General features: G+C 42.7%; 1 long non-coding RNA gene across 1 annotated transcript; it reads left to right on the top strand.

Annotated features, from left to right (window-relative positions):
- Positions 1–1,702: 1,702 nt before the first annotated feature.
- LOC141942157 (uncharacterized) lies at positions 1,703–6,587 on the top strand. Its single transcript, XR_012628545.1, has 3 exons — positions 1,703–1,778; positions 3,958–4,012; positions 5,659–6,587. It is a non-coding gene; the product is annotated as an uncharacterized LOC141942157 (long non-coding RNA).
- The last annotated feature ends 5,915 nt before the right edge of the window (positions 6,588–12,502 follow it).

The following is a 12,502-nucleotide window of genomic DNA, read 5'->3' as shown; positions in this document are numbered from 1 at the left end:
AATAAGTTGAACTGAAGTGTAGCTTATCAGTTTGACTGGATTTCCAGGGCTAATAAGTCCCTCGTCCAGGAAGCAGACTGATTGCCAAGGGAGGAGTGGGGCTGGGAAAATATTTATTTACTGAGGATGCTTTCACAGGTGCTCTTCCCTTTTGCTGATTATTCCCAAACAGCTTTTTTCCTTCATCTGTGTGCAGGGCTCACCTACATCTGGATGCCAGCAATTTGCTCTTGCAGGGACACTTTTTGATGAAACATCAGGGCAGGGGCTTCACAGTAGTTTTCAGATTGCTCCATAGCTGTCTGGACTTCTTATCCAGCACCCCTCACCAGAAGTTAATTCTACTTCACCAACAGGATTTTGTTCAAGCTGATTTTATCCAGTGGAACATTTAAGGTATTGACAAATAGTAGAGAATAACAACAAAACACCAATAGAAAGAGCAAATCTTTCCTACTGCTAGTTTTATTTGAATCAACTGAAATTACTTCTGCATAAGTGGAATTCCTCAATGAAAAAAAATGTTTCTTAAAGAAAAAGAAGCATCATGGGGGGTGAGAAGGAGCTTGCATCTTGAATCCACGCATAGGTGAAGAAGGGCATACATGAAAAGTACTGGTCGCTGTAAATTCTCTACAGAAAAGTGTTCTATAATTTCCTGGGGATGGAATGAAAGAGAGAAATTCAGCTAAAAGAGGGTTTCATAGACTCCAAAATATTCATAGGAATTTTTTCAACCATCTTATGGTGTTCAGTTATGATGCTATGATGTTTAACTTCTGTGTGCAGAAAATACCACTCTTGGGAATGATAATATAATTTCTATGACTTATTGCCACAAGGGCTGGGCAGGTTCATTGTATGAACAATCCTGCCACACCAGGTCAGTTTCATATTTCAGCTTAAATGGCTCCAGGACCAGTGAAGGAAGAACACTCCCCAACACCTTGCTCTTTATCCAAAACCTGCTTGCATATAGAGGAATGATTCCTTGGAGAATTAACACTTGCTGTTAAATACATAGAGACGAGGGAGACCTTTTAAATACAATGCTCACATCTTTGTGTGCATTCTTTGCCCAAGATTAAGATCTTTTGGCCTTGAGTGCAGGAAGCTTCTCCTGTTACCTAATGAGCAAGCTTGAAGTACACATAAATGCAAATGTGCCCCAGGAATTAAAAAAAAAAATATGCAAGCAACAGGATCCTGATTCAGGACAGTACCCAGCTACCTGCACTGGTGCTTGCCTGCAATTGCTTTGCTCTGCTACGAGACACTAGCCTGGGTTTATGGATGGCCCCAGCAAAACTTGAAAGGCATTGTTTTGAAGTGCTGCTGGCTTTTCCTACAGTTCAGTGCAGATCTTGTTAGGAAATGAAGGAGAGGAAACTGGGCAACCGTGCTGCTCAGCCATGAGGAAATGCACAATGAGAGTGATGAAGCCAGCAGCTGCAGGACAATGGGAACAGGCTGGGGCTATTTTTGTTAGATGTGAACAATCAATTGAACATGTGAGACCTTATCATGTTCCCTCCCTGCCTTCTCCCCTCTTTCTTCAACACTGGAAACTTTCCCAAAGAGAAACAGCTTTCCTTTTCTCTTAGCGAAGTTGATTACCGTAATAATTTTCTCTTTCATCTCAGAGCAGGTTTCTTCTGGAAGTCTTTGATGGCTTCCTCTGAGCACAGTTATTGTCTTGCTGTGACTGAGTGACTTGCAGCTGGGTCGTACTCGGCATCACGAAACCTGGAGCAGCATTTGCCAGTATTTACGAGAAGGTAACAGTCCCCTCACCTCTTGCTTGCTGGATGTGGAGGCTGGAAGCATTTCTCCCGGTGTTATCCTCACAGCAGAAATCTGAATTTGAACTGGGCATAGATTTCACAGACGGAAGATAAACAGCAAGCATTCACATCCTATCAGATGTAATGAGAAGAAATACATAATTAGGATGGTAATCAGCGCTCCAATAGATGAACTCCCCCTTATCTTTATGACTCTCTTCTCAGTCCTTTTAAATGTCACAGCAATATTAGCTCCAACTTACAAATGGAAAAATGGAGGGACATAAACACATGATTTATGATGTTAAGTGAGAAGGACAGAAAAAACACATTTTGCTCTCTCTCTGAACAGAACTACATTCTTCCTTTATGTTCAGATATAAGTGTATAACTCCCCCAATACAGTTATGTCTAATTTATATTGCTTCGATGTTCATGTGTCAGTAACAGATATACTACCCTAGATTCTCATACTTCATAAATATGAAAGGAATATTAATTTGTAAATGAGCTTTCTAACATCTTGTGATATTTCAAGCATGCACTGAAGCAGCACTTCAGGTTTGCTATTAGTATTTTTTATCTTCAGTTCTTCAATGTGTACATCTTTCTCCCTTTATTAAGCAGCCTATTAGTCACATAAGATCAATCCTTTCTGCACTTCTACCTATTCTCTTAATGTTACCGAGATCTGGCTAGAACTTCATACCACAGTTCTTGCTACTACTTTAATTTCATCATAATGACATGTTTACATTGATAACAGTTCAATCAAAATTGGATGTGTTTATAACACTGCAGTTTAGATTAACAGCTTACTTCTACTTTACTACAAGGAAACCACTAAATTGACTGCAATTCCTAATCAATATAGCTATAATTCTTAGAATTTAAATAGGTTTTTAAGTGGTCTTGCCTGTGCTGCTAAAGGTGACATGGCTGTCCTGTAATTTGTCATCCAGCTACTGCAGAATCCATTTCCAGTCGATTGTTTCATTCTACTTCCAGTTACCAAAACCAGCAAGATTTAATTACAGGCTCTTTTCCCTGTTTCTCACTGCCTTTCCTTCACCTGGATTTGGTTTAATGAGCAGTGACATTGTATCATGAAAGCAAATCTCAAAGCATCTAATGACCGAATCCATCATCATAACACATCCATGCCTACTGTATGGGGGACGTTGCTGGTGGGTACAGCTGGCTGACTTTAACGCCTGGCCCCTGAGGGTCACTAACTTTCTCTTACCATTCCATCTTATCATCCCATTTGGGTGAGTACAACTACTCACTCCACTGTCCAGATACGTTTCTCTGTTCAGATTTTTTTCCACCAATTCACCATCACTTTTCTCAAAATCAAACACAATTTCACTGGGAACAGCTGCAGCTCAAACTCAGCTCAGCACTGAAACTGAAGATCACAGTTTTCTCAGAGTGGCAAAGTCAATGCTCTGACTTCACCGGTCATACCTGAGAAGCCTTAAACAGGGCTTCTGATCAGACTTTACAATTTAGGAATTTATCCTCCATTTCAGGATGGTCTACAATGCAATGACACAACTTGCAAGCATTGCAGTGTCATGGTCTGCACTTTCAATAACTATTTTTGTCAGTGTTTTGGCTACATTTCAGCTGAGGACCCAAGTGTGTTTCTAAGCGTGCCTCAGGCACACCCTGCTCCCATATCAGAGGGCACCAGTCCCTACCCAACACCTCCCTCTTTCCCCTCCTGTGGGAAGAAAACCCAGCCACAGGGGACCAGGACATTTTTTTTGACAGGTCGCTCATCTAAACAACCAGGCGCTTTCTGGGCATACCCTGGGACTCGGCCACTGCTCAGCTCAAATGCACCCAAAAGAGACTTGATCAACTTCTCTCCCTTTCACTAACGCTCCTCTCTGCCTTCACAGCCATCACCTGAGTGGGAATTTGGCTTTGCATCCCTGAACAAAACTTCGGATAGACAAACACTGATCCATTGATCAGATATAATATGGCATCCTAATATAGACTGGCACTTTGTAGGCTAGGCAAAAGCTTTCACTGAAAATAGATGCCTAATTCCCATAGACTTCGTTTCTGTGGCTGCTCCTCTCCAATAGTAATGGAAGCTTTAAAGGAAGTGCTGGGTCAGGCCCTGACGGAGGTATTTTCTTTTTGGATGTGGCTTCAGTGGACCAAACTGCTAAAGACTGGGGAACAAGAGCTTCCAGACAGGTAACCCACGTGTAAGTGTTACAGCACTATGCTTATTATTTGCATGCCTTTTTTATACCATAACTGACTCTTTCTGAACAGAATAAAATGAGATTCAGGAAAGCCTTTTAACAGCCTACATACTTCCATAACTTGGTTTCCTAACAAAAAAGGAGCTTCAAAACCTCTTCCCTGAAACAAGTGGAACTCAACTCATTTCTTGGCCCTGTCACCCTTCCCTGGAAAGACTGCTGCCCTCTGACTTTTGCTCTGAATTGCACAGTGAAATACCTAGAAACTAGAGCTCTGTTTTCTCAGTGCTTCTGGGTATTTAAGAGCTCTTTCATCAAAGACAGATGACAGCTTTCTTTTCAAATCAACTCACTTAGAAAAAAAAAAAAACAAACAAGAGGAAGGGGAAGGAAAAGCTCTCAGCTCACAAAACACAAATCTCATTTTTGATGTTGCTGGAGATAGACAATATTTTTAATCCATTTCTCACAAGTGAGTCTGAGTTCAGTAAACTTGGGATCCCTTTCCACTGTCTCAGAGGGAGCAAACTGAAAGCAGGTTGCCAGCAAATCCTGAATATACTGGGGTCTCCATCATATTGGAGTAGACAAGGCTGATGGGATCCCAGATACCTTACTTTAATTAATATTGAACCTCCTTTGGGAGCTCCAGTGCAAGCAGACAGATCCCTTCAAAGGCACCCACCTCTCTCCACTGCTCACTGCTTTCTTAGGCACTGACTGCGTGGGTGTAAATGGTGCCCAAGCTGGGCTGACTGGATCCCATCCCATCTTCTAAGCAGCTTTTCTGTATCTAATGATGGAAAAAAATCTTTCCCATTTCCAGTCCCTGTGCCTGAGACTGTAAATGTGAGTCCTTTTCCAGTGAAGAAGCTTGACAGGTTAGCAATGGCAGGTTGTTAATACTTATGATGACTTCAAGTACAATATCAGATTTGTTGCCTGGCTTGGGGTTTGTCTAGACGGGTTGTTTTATTAGATAGCAGATGGTTTGGAAATTGTTTGCTGTGACAGGGCTGACTGGAATTTGAATTCTCTGTTCCCAGACCAAAAAGGGGTGGGGTAGGGAAAGAGGAGAGCAGAACTCCCACATTTCCCATTCAGATTGAAAAATGCGCATATATATACGTGTGTATATATATATTATTGAGGGAAATGAGCTTCACTGCTCTGATCACAGATCCTTAAGTAACTCTGATCAATCACAGGATGAATTTCCTTAGTACACCCTCAGTGCCAATATTGGGAAAGTGAATTTACAATCTTTGAGCGTTTAAACTTTGCAATTCTGAATGAGATAAATGAGCAACAGCAGGGCATATTGGCTGGACCAAAAAAATTGCATTGATTCAGATTCTGGTATCAAGTAATTGGATCTACTCTGTTTATTTGGACCTGTGTGGGCAGAAGTTGAGGCTGCCTCCTTTGCAGAGAGGTCTGAGAATAAAGTCTTGCTGGCAAAGATTTTGGATTTCTCTTTCATTCTAGACCAATCTTCACGCACTCAAATGAATTCATTTGCAGGGGAGGCAGCAGCTCTCTCCCTTCAGAGATAGCACAAGGATCTGCAGATGGGCTTTGTATGTCAATATGGACTTAAGTGTGAAGTTTTAAACAATTTCCCCTCTGTCTTTCCTGATATAAAGGTCCCCTGGGAGGAACTGGTTACTGAGCCGAAAACCTGTAAATGCTGTGAAGCAACGCCTGTTCTCCGAAGAGATGCGAAGCTTTTGTTTCTGGCTGCACAGGAATGAAAAGCCATGTATCTGAGCAGAAGCTGGGCCATCTGCGTTTTGAAGTATTTCAGATCCCTGGAGCCAGAGTATGTGCTGATAGAAAAAAATCAACGACAGGTTAAAATTGACAGCCTGCAGCTTCGGTTGGTATCACTAGGGTAGTGTACAACCACATTTTGGGCTTATGAGTCAGGGCCGAATGGTGTTTCTGGCTTCCTGAATCCTTGGATAGTGCATCTGTGGGAGAAAATAGCTGTTTCAGGGACAGGGAATTGAGGGGCGAAGGCTTGGTGCCATAGTCCAGGGCAGCCAGCACAGCACACAGCCTTGCTTATCAGGGCTTGGGGTAGGAAATCCCTCATACCACTTCCCTCGCCACCTAGAGCAAGAGGAGAAGCAGCAGTTCTTAATGTGACTGCCTCTTTCTTGGGGGAAGGCATAATTGCACTCTAGACTGTATTTATATCTGTGTGGGCAATCACATTTTTAAAGAGGATTATGCACTGCTTTGGCTATTTCTAACCTTGTTTAATCACTGCATCTGCTGAAATGTAACTGAAATATAAAATGTCAGGGAACTCTCAAAGGTCACATCTGGCTCAGGTAGGCAAAAACTATCAGAGTTTTTTGTGTCATCTTTTTAAACTAGACCTCGATCAACAAACCTCTGACAGTTTTGCAGGATGCATCCATCAGGAGGAAGAGGCACCTAACCGCAGGCCTCTACTTCTGTATTTGTGCATTATGGATTCCTTTTTCATCATGGGATGATCCTGGAGTGAAAGATTTGGGACTTGATTTTGTGGTAATGAGCTGTCTACTGTATTACCTTCACTCTGCAATCAGGTAATAGCAAACATTTTAATAAAAAATAATGTATATCATTAATATAATTAGTGGTAATAATTCTTGTGCTTATTTTTCATGCAAAATCATGCCAGTGGCAAGCTGCTTATTCAGGGAATAACAGATGCCAAATTTTGCATTGATGTGCCAAGCAAAATATTTGCTGATATTGACTGATGCTTGCCCTGGTGCTGAGGGCACACAAACCATGTGTTACTTCAGTCTCCAAACAGTTTAAAGGACAATATAGGCCTTATGCTATTTTTTTTCTATAAAGGCATGTGTTCATCTTGTCTGACATCGTTTTACCAGTCTATGGCTGCTACTCATCAAATAATTGACAAAACACCCAAATCTTGCAAGTGCCTTAGTTTGCAAATATTGGACTGCATTTCTGACTGGTGTTAGCTCTGGCATGAATGTATGTGCATGACAAAGGGATTTAAGGTTTATCAGTCAATAATACAGTGGCATCAGGATGTCTGGAGTTAGTACTGTTAATTTATTTAGTGCAATTCCCTAGGATGAGTAAATGCATTTTTTTCTGCACACTAGAAGCTAATGCTTGATGATAGCTGCACATTGCCATAGAAACCAGGACAGGTTCAGCTGTAAGTCAAAGGTTAATTTATAATTTTTAAAATCATCTCACTCAGATGCATCAGTTTAGACAGAACTTGTCCAAAACTTGATTCCTTACCAAAAAATCTATCGTTCTATTCTAGCTCTTCCAAAAATACATTAACACGGCTCCTGTTTGCTTAAGGCAGATTCTCCATAAGGTGTTATACAAGATAACTGTCTGGTTTTTAGTGTTTGTAGCTATGTTTGCAAATGACAGAGTGACTGACAGCACAAGCTCTCTGTGGGATGGCTGTGGACCAGAGCACGGATGACTCATTGTGTATGATGTTGTTTCACACCGAAGTGTTTGCTCTATATACCAAACATGTGTGCGAGTCAATAGCAAAAAGTTCAAGAGCAAACACAGCTTAGGTGGAAATAAATTCACAGTGACTGAAATCATTATGCCCAAGTCAGAAAGCTAATTTCATCGAAGGGTAGATGACAAGCGAAACATTCATTTAAATGCCTTTTTAAAGCAGGAGGTTTACTTGGGATGGTTCCCGTGTCCTCTGCAAATGCTTGAGGGTCAGGCAGTGCGAAGAGAGGGTCTTGGCATTTCCTTGCAGCAACTGTTTTTTCATTTCAGGGATGGGCAGAAGTGGATCCCTGCTCAGATCTCCCCCATACAATGGCAGTAACCAATAATTGGGTACTGTTTTTCTCTTGGAAGCACAGACTTTTGCTGAAGACTGGCTTTGTCCCCCGCCTGTCTCCCCAACTGCCTTTTCAGAGTTCAGCAGGGATCTGAATAGCTGTTTTTGTATCAAGAGGTATTTATTTGCTTTGTTGCCAATTAACCCTCCCCTACAGCCCTTGCATGTCTATAAGGTATAATTAAAAACAAACTCTTTTTGATTTGATGATGCTGTTAATGTCCTCCTAGGAACAGCCCCAGTCTCACGCTGGTTCAGTGGCGCGGAGGTGCCTCCCTCAGCTGGCTCCTCTCTCCCCAGCTGAAATAATAAGGATCTGTGAGAACAACATGACACTACCTCAGTCCCTCAGGGGTGCTTGACTGTACCTCTATGCCACCCCTTCTTTCATTAAGAAAACCCTCTACAATGTATGTTGGAAGATTTCCAATCCTGTGGGATATTTTACTGAACATATAAAGGCAATTTCACCTGTTCCTGTGCCCCCTCTGTGAACATGTGGTAAAGGGACACAGAAATATTCCTCTTCCCTGACTGGTAAATGACAAATTGCTTTTACGCTAGTGTGGGAGATTAAACTGTACAATTTACTTTTTAAATCAGGTTTCTTGTGGGGTGTGGGTATGAGCCCACAAAGACTTCAGGAGTTTTTACTGGGCTTTGAATTGTCTCCATAAGAACCTGTTGTAGGTGAGGGCCTGGTTCAGACAGTGCTGTGCCATAGAGAACACTGGGGTGGATCACCCAGAAGTGCTTGCACAAAGGCTGTTGTGTGTGACAACGTGCACAGGAAGCTGGGGGGCAAGGCATGTGTACCTGGAGGACGCCTTTAGTCAGAAACCCTCATTCCCCCACAGTCTCTGGCAACGTCCCTTCTGCAAAGCCTATTTCCACATCCTAGACTTTTTCTTGCATCCGGTGTGTTTCTGGAGCCATGCAGCCAACGAAGCCAAGGGGATTGTACCCTCGTAGAGTGACCTGAGACATGGCCGAGCTTCGTCAGCTGCAAGGCTCCAGATGTGGTCAGGACAGGACAGACAGTGAATTCCCATGCCACAGACAGGCCACAAGGCTGCAGTACCGTCCCTCACTTTTCTGAGCATGGAGAGGCTGAGCTTCAGCAATGGCAGCTTCACCCCAGGCGAGCACCTCCTGGGAAGCTGGGAGGAGCCTGAGGGACATATTCAACCTTGAAAAACAGCCAGCAGAATGGCATGCAGATCAAAGGGGTATTGCAGAGCTCAACTAAAAGAGATCCCTTAGAGACTTTTTAAAGCATTTTAGCTCAACCTTAACTTCCTTAAAATGGAGCACAGGTTCTCTCTGGGAAGAGAGAAAAATAAAATAAAAGCAGAGGTTGGGACATGCCTTGAAAAGCACAGGCACCTGAGGAGCATTGCCATCTTCTCCACCCCCATCTGCTCAGTGACTCCATGTTGCTTACAAGAGGTTTATTATTGCTGTCGTACCTTTTGAAATATGACACTGCAAATCTCTGAGGCTGGAAAAACTGTTTTGTGATGACATTTAAACATTTTAAATGTGGCATGTATTTATCCAATTTCCCACGAGGTGTGAGCAATCTGTAAGGGTGTGAAAGAGCCTTTTCAAGAGCAAGAGGTAGAGCAGTTATTTCAGCATTTCATGGGCCTTGGTCAATTTGTTTTTAATGAGAGGGAGAGTGGTTGTTTTTTCCTTCAGTTTCCATCCTCTAGTTTGATTTATCAATCTGTCACTGGACACAGACACTGTGAGTGCATGAAAGTATTTGCATGTCAGTGAAGATTTCCAAAGGCATACAAGCTACAGTGAGCCATACTATTTTGCAGTTAAGTTCCATGTCTCTGATGGATTTCCCCACACTGTTGCTAGGAGATGAAGGTACTGCCTAACAAAGGATATATTGACAAAAAATTTTCCAGAACAAATCTATCTTGTTATGGTAAATAGAGCCTCACATAAAATGGATATTGCAGGATTTATTTCCCTAGTGGTGGTACTGGCAAAATTACACACATCAAGTTAAGGTGAAATTTCCCCATCACAAATGTGTTTTTGTTTTGTTTTGTTGACATGAGGACTTTCAGCGTGTTTAATGCCGAAAGCGCTGTTGCCTTCCAGTGTGTTTTGTTGCTAGGCTAATAGGATGAACACATCCTACATTAGTGTTTTTCCCTCTTCCCTTCTCTGCTACTTCTCCCTTTCAGGAAGAAATGTGGCTTATTATAGCAGTCCTTTTTTTCATGACTCTTCTGGGAAACATGGATTCCTTTGCTTATTTTAAAGCAAGGAAGAAGTGTGCATGACTCTGAACATGTTGAGATTTGGCATAGAAGCAGCCAAATGCAATGGAAAAGCAGATCAGCCTCTTGCTTTACAGCTCTAGGCACATCTACATTAAAAAAGAGCAAAACACAAAGTTGAATGGAAATCTAATAAAGAGAGAAACTTCAGGAATTCTCGTGGAAAGATTACATTTCTAGAGAATGACAAATTTTCTCCCTTTCTTGTGGTGATGTAATGAACACACAACAAACGGATTTGAACAGCAAAAGCCAACATGGCCTAAGTCACGCAAAATAAAACTCTTTCTGGAAGAATAAGTTTAGCTCTGGTGTGGTGATTATATTCACTCATCCACTGCCATCCCAGCAGTTCCAATACTACTGTAAGGGTCTCTGGCTCTAAACACATGTAATTAAACAGCTCACTGTCCAGAAAGATATGAAGGCTGTAAATGAGACAGCTTCGTACCTTGCAGGGAGGAAAGGGTTCAGGGAGAAACTCAGTCCCCTTCATTTTCCTACATGCATCATTGCACAAAGGGAACAGACAATCTGAACATTTCTGTTCCCTTTCCTCCACAGCTGTGCAAATGTTGGGCTGGTTTCATCTTGGGTGTGAATCAGCTCACCCAGGTGAGGACGTCTGCACAGACCAGGGGCAGATGTGGTCCCTTCCTCCATTCGCAAATGAGTGATTTGGAAGGGAATTAAAGCAGAAATTGTCACTTCTTATCATCTCACTCCTTAACCCATCACCTCCTGGGACACACCTTTACCTTCTGCCTCACAGGGCACAGTGGAGGTGAGCCCACCAGCTGAGCAGAAAAATGCAGGTGGGGAAGGAGGTGGCACGTCAAGCCTGCAGTCGCTCAATTGTCATCCATCATGGCCATTCCCTGTTTCATGGGGAGAGAGGGAAACACTGGTTTTGTGATGTTGATATCAATGACTTCGAGAAGCACTCTTTCCACCACAGTCCTGGATGTCTATGTCAACTTTTGTAGCACTGACAATCACAAACAAAACTTGCCAGAAGCCAGAAACCTGCATTTAATTTGTCTACAAACTTGCACAGGGTTTTAACTAGACACAAATGCATTCAGATGTTATCTCTACTTGTTTTGATGGGCGAGGGAGAGGGGACAACTGTGAAGGGCCTTGCAGCTCCCACTGTTACTGCACTTATCCGGTTTTCTGCTGTAATATCCTGCTTTTAGACGCTTAGAGTTTAGCCAAGCATTAACCATTTAGGATGACACTGACCATGCTGGGATGGTGCAGACCAGCACCTGCGAAATAGAAGTAAAAATAAAGCCATGTACTTCTTCCCAGATCAAAGCCAAGCGGGAGGAATATTTTATTCTATATTAAAAGATCACTGCAATCTCTTTGCTTTGAAATTTGGCATGGTGGTAGTAGTTAGGTCACAGTGCTGTTTGCTGAACATATGGCAAACCAAGAACATTTAGCCAAAATAAAAAATAGTAACAATAAGCCCTTAAAGCACAAGCAGATCACACTTGTATTCAGCAGAGACTTTGGTTCTCATGACTGCATTGCTTAAGGATTTGCTCCTGCCAGATGTACCCTGAGGGTTTCCCCCCACTTGCATCTCTGCAGGGTGTGGATCCCCTCCCCACAGACCCATGCACCAAGCCCTGAGCACAGTGTAGGAGGCACCACTCCATTATAAGCAGAGGTACAGCTAGAGGGTGGATAATGGAGCAGATCTGGGAGCTCAGGCAATCTCCACTGGAGCTAAAATAAAATTCCGGTCTCTGCTAAGTAGCAGTGTCTTCTCTGGGCTGGGGGCCGCCTGCAATGGGGTGACATAATGCAAACAAAGCAACACAGCCAGTACATTACACCGGGCAACCTGGAGCGGGAGGTTTGGGAAACAATCTGTTTGATGGGAAAAGAAGGAGAGCCAAGGAAGGAGAAAAGATAGCCAAGGTGACAAAGGAGATATTGGGAGGAGGGGAAATTTACTGGGTAAAATATGAAGACAGATTGTGAAAACCCGGAGCTCTGAGGAGAGGTAACAAGTTGCGTATTAGACAAGGACTGTGACACAGGAGCAGTGACTACCAGGAGACAGTGAAGTAACATCAAGAAATTAATAAAACAGGAAAGGAAAAACAGAGAAGAGAGAGTTTTTCCTCCTTCTTTTACATTTGTGCCAAGTGCTTATTTTCTTTCCTATTCAAGGGTGATTCATGGGGGTGGTTAAAAATCAGTGTGAAGGTTTCTTCAGCTCTTTCCAGCTTTAAGCTGAGCACAAGGGTAGCTTTCTTTGCTGGACTCACTGGCCTCTGCCGTCTTTGCAGCACTGGCAACTGCTTT

The sequence above is a fragment of the Strix uralensis genome, chromosome 4 (genome assembly GCF_047716275.1).
Source record: "Strix uralensis isolate ZFMK-TIS-50842 chromosome 4, bStrUra1, whole genome shotgun sequence".
In the NCBI taxonomy this organism is placed as follows: Eukaryota; Metazoa; Chordata; class Aves; order Strigiformes; family Strigidae; genus Strix; species Strix uralensis.
The sequence above is the reverse complement of the archived record's forward strand: the minus strand, read 5'-3'. Positions and strand labels throughout refer to the sequence as shown.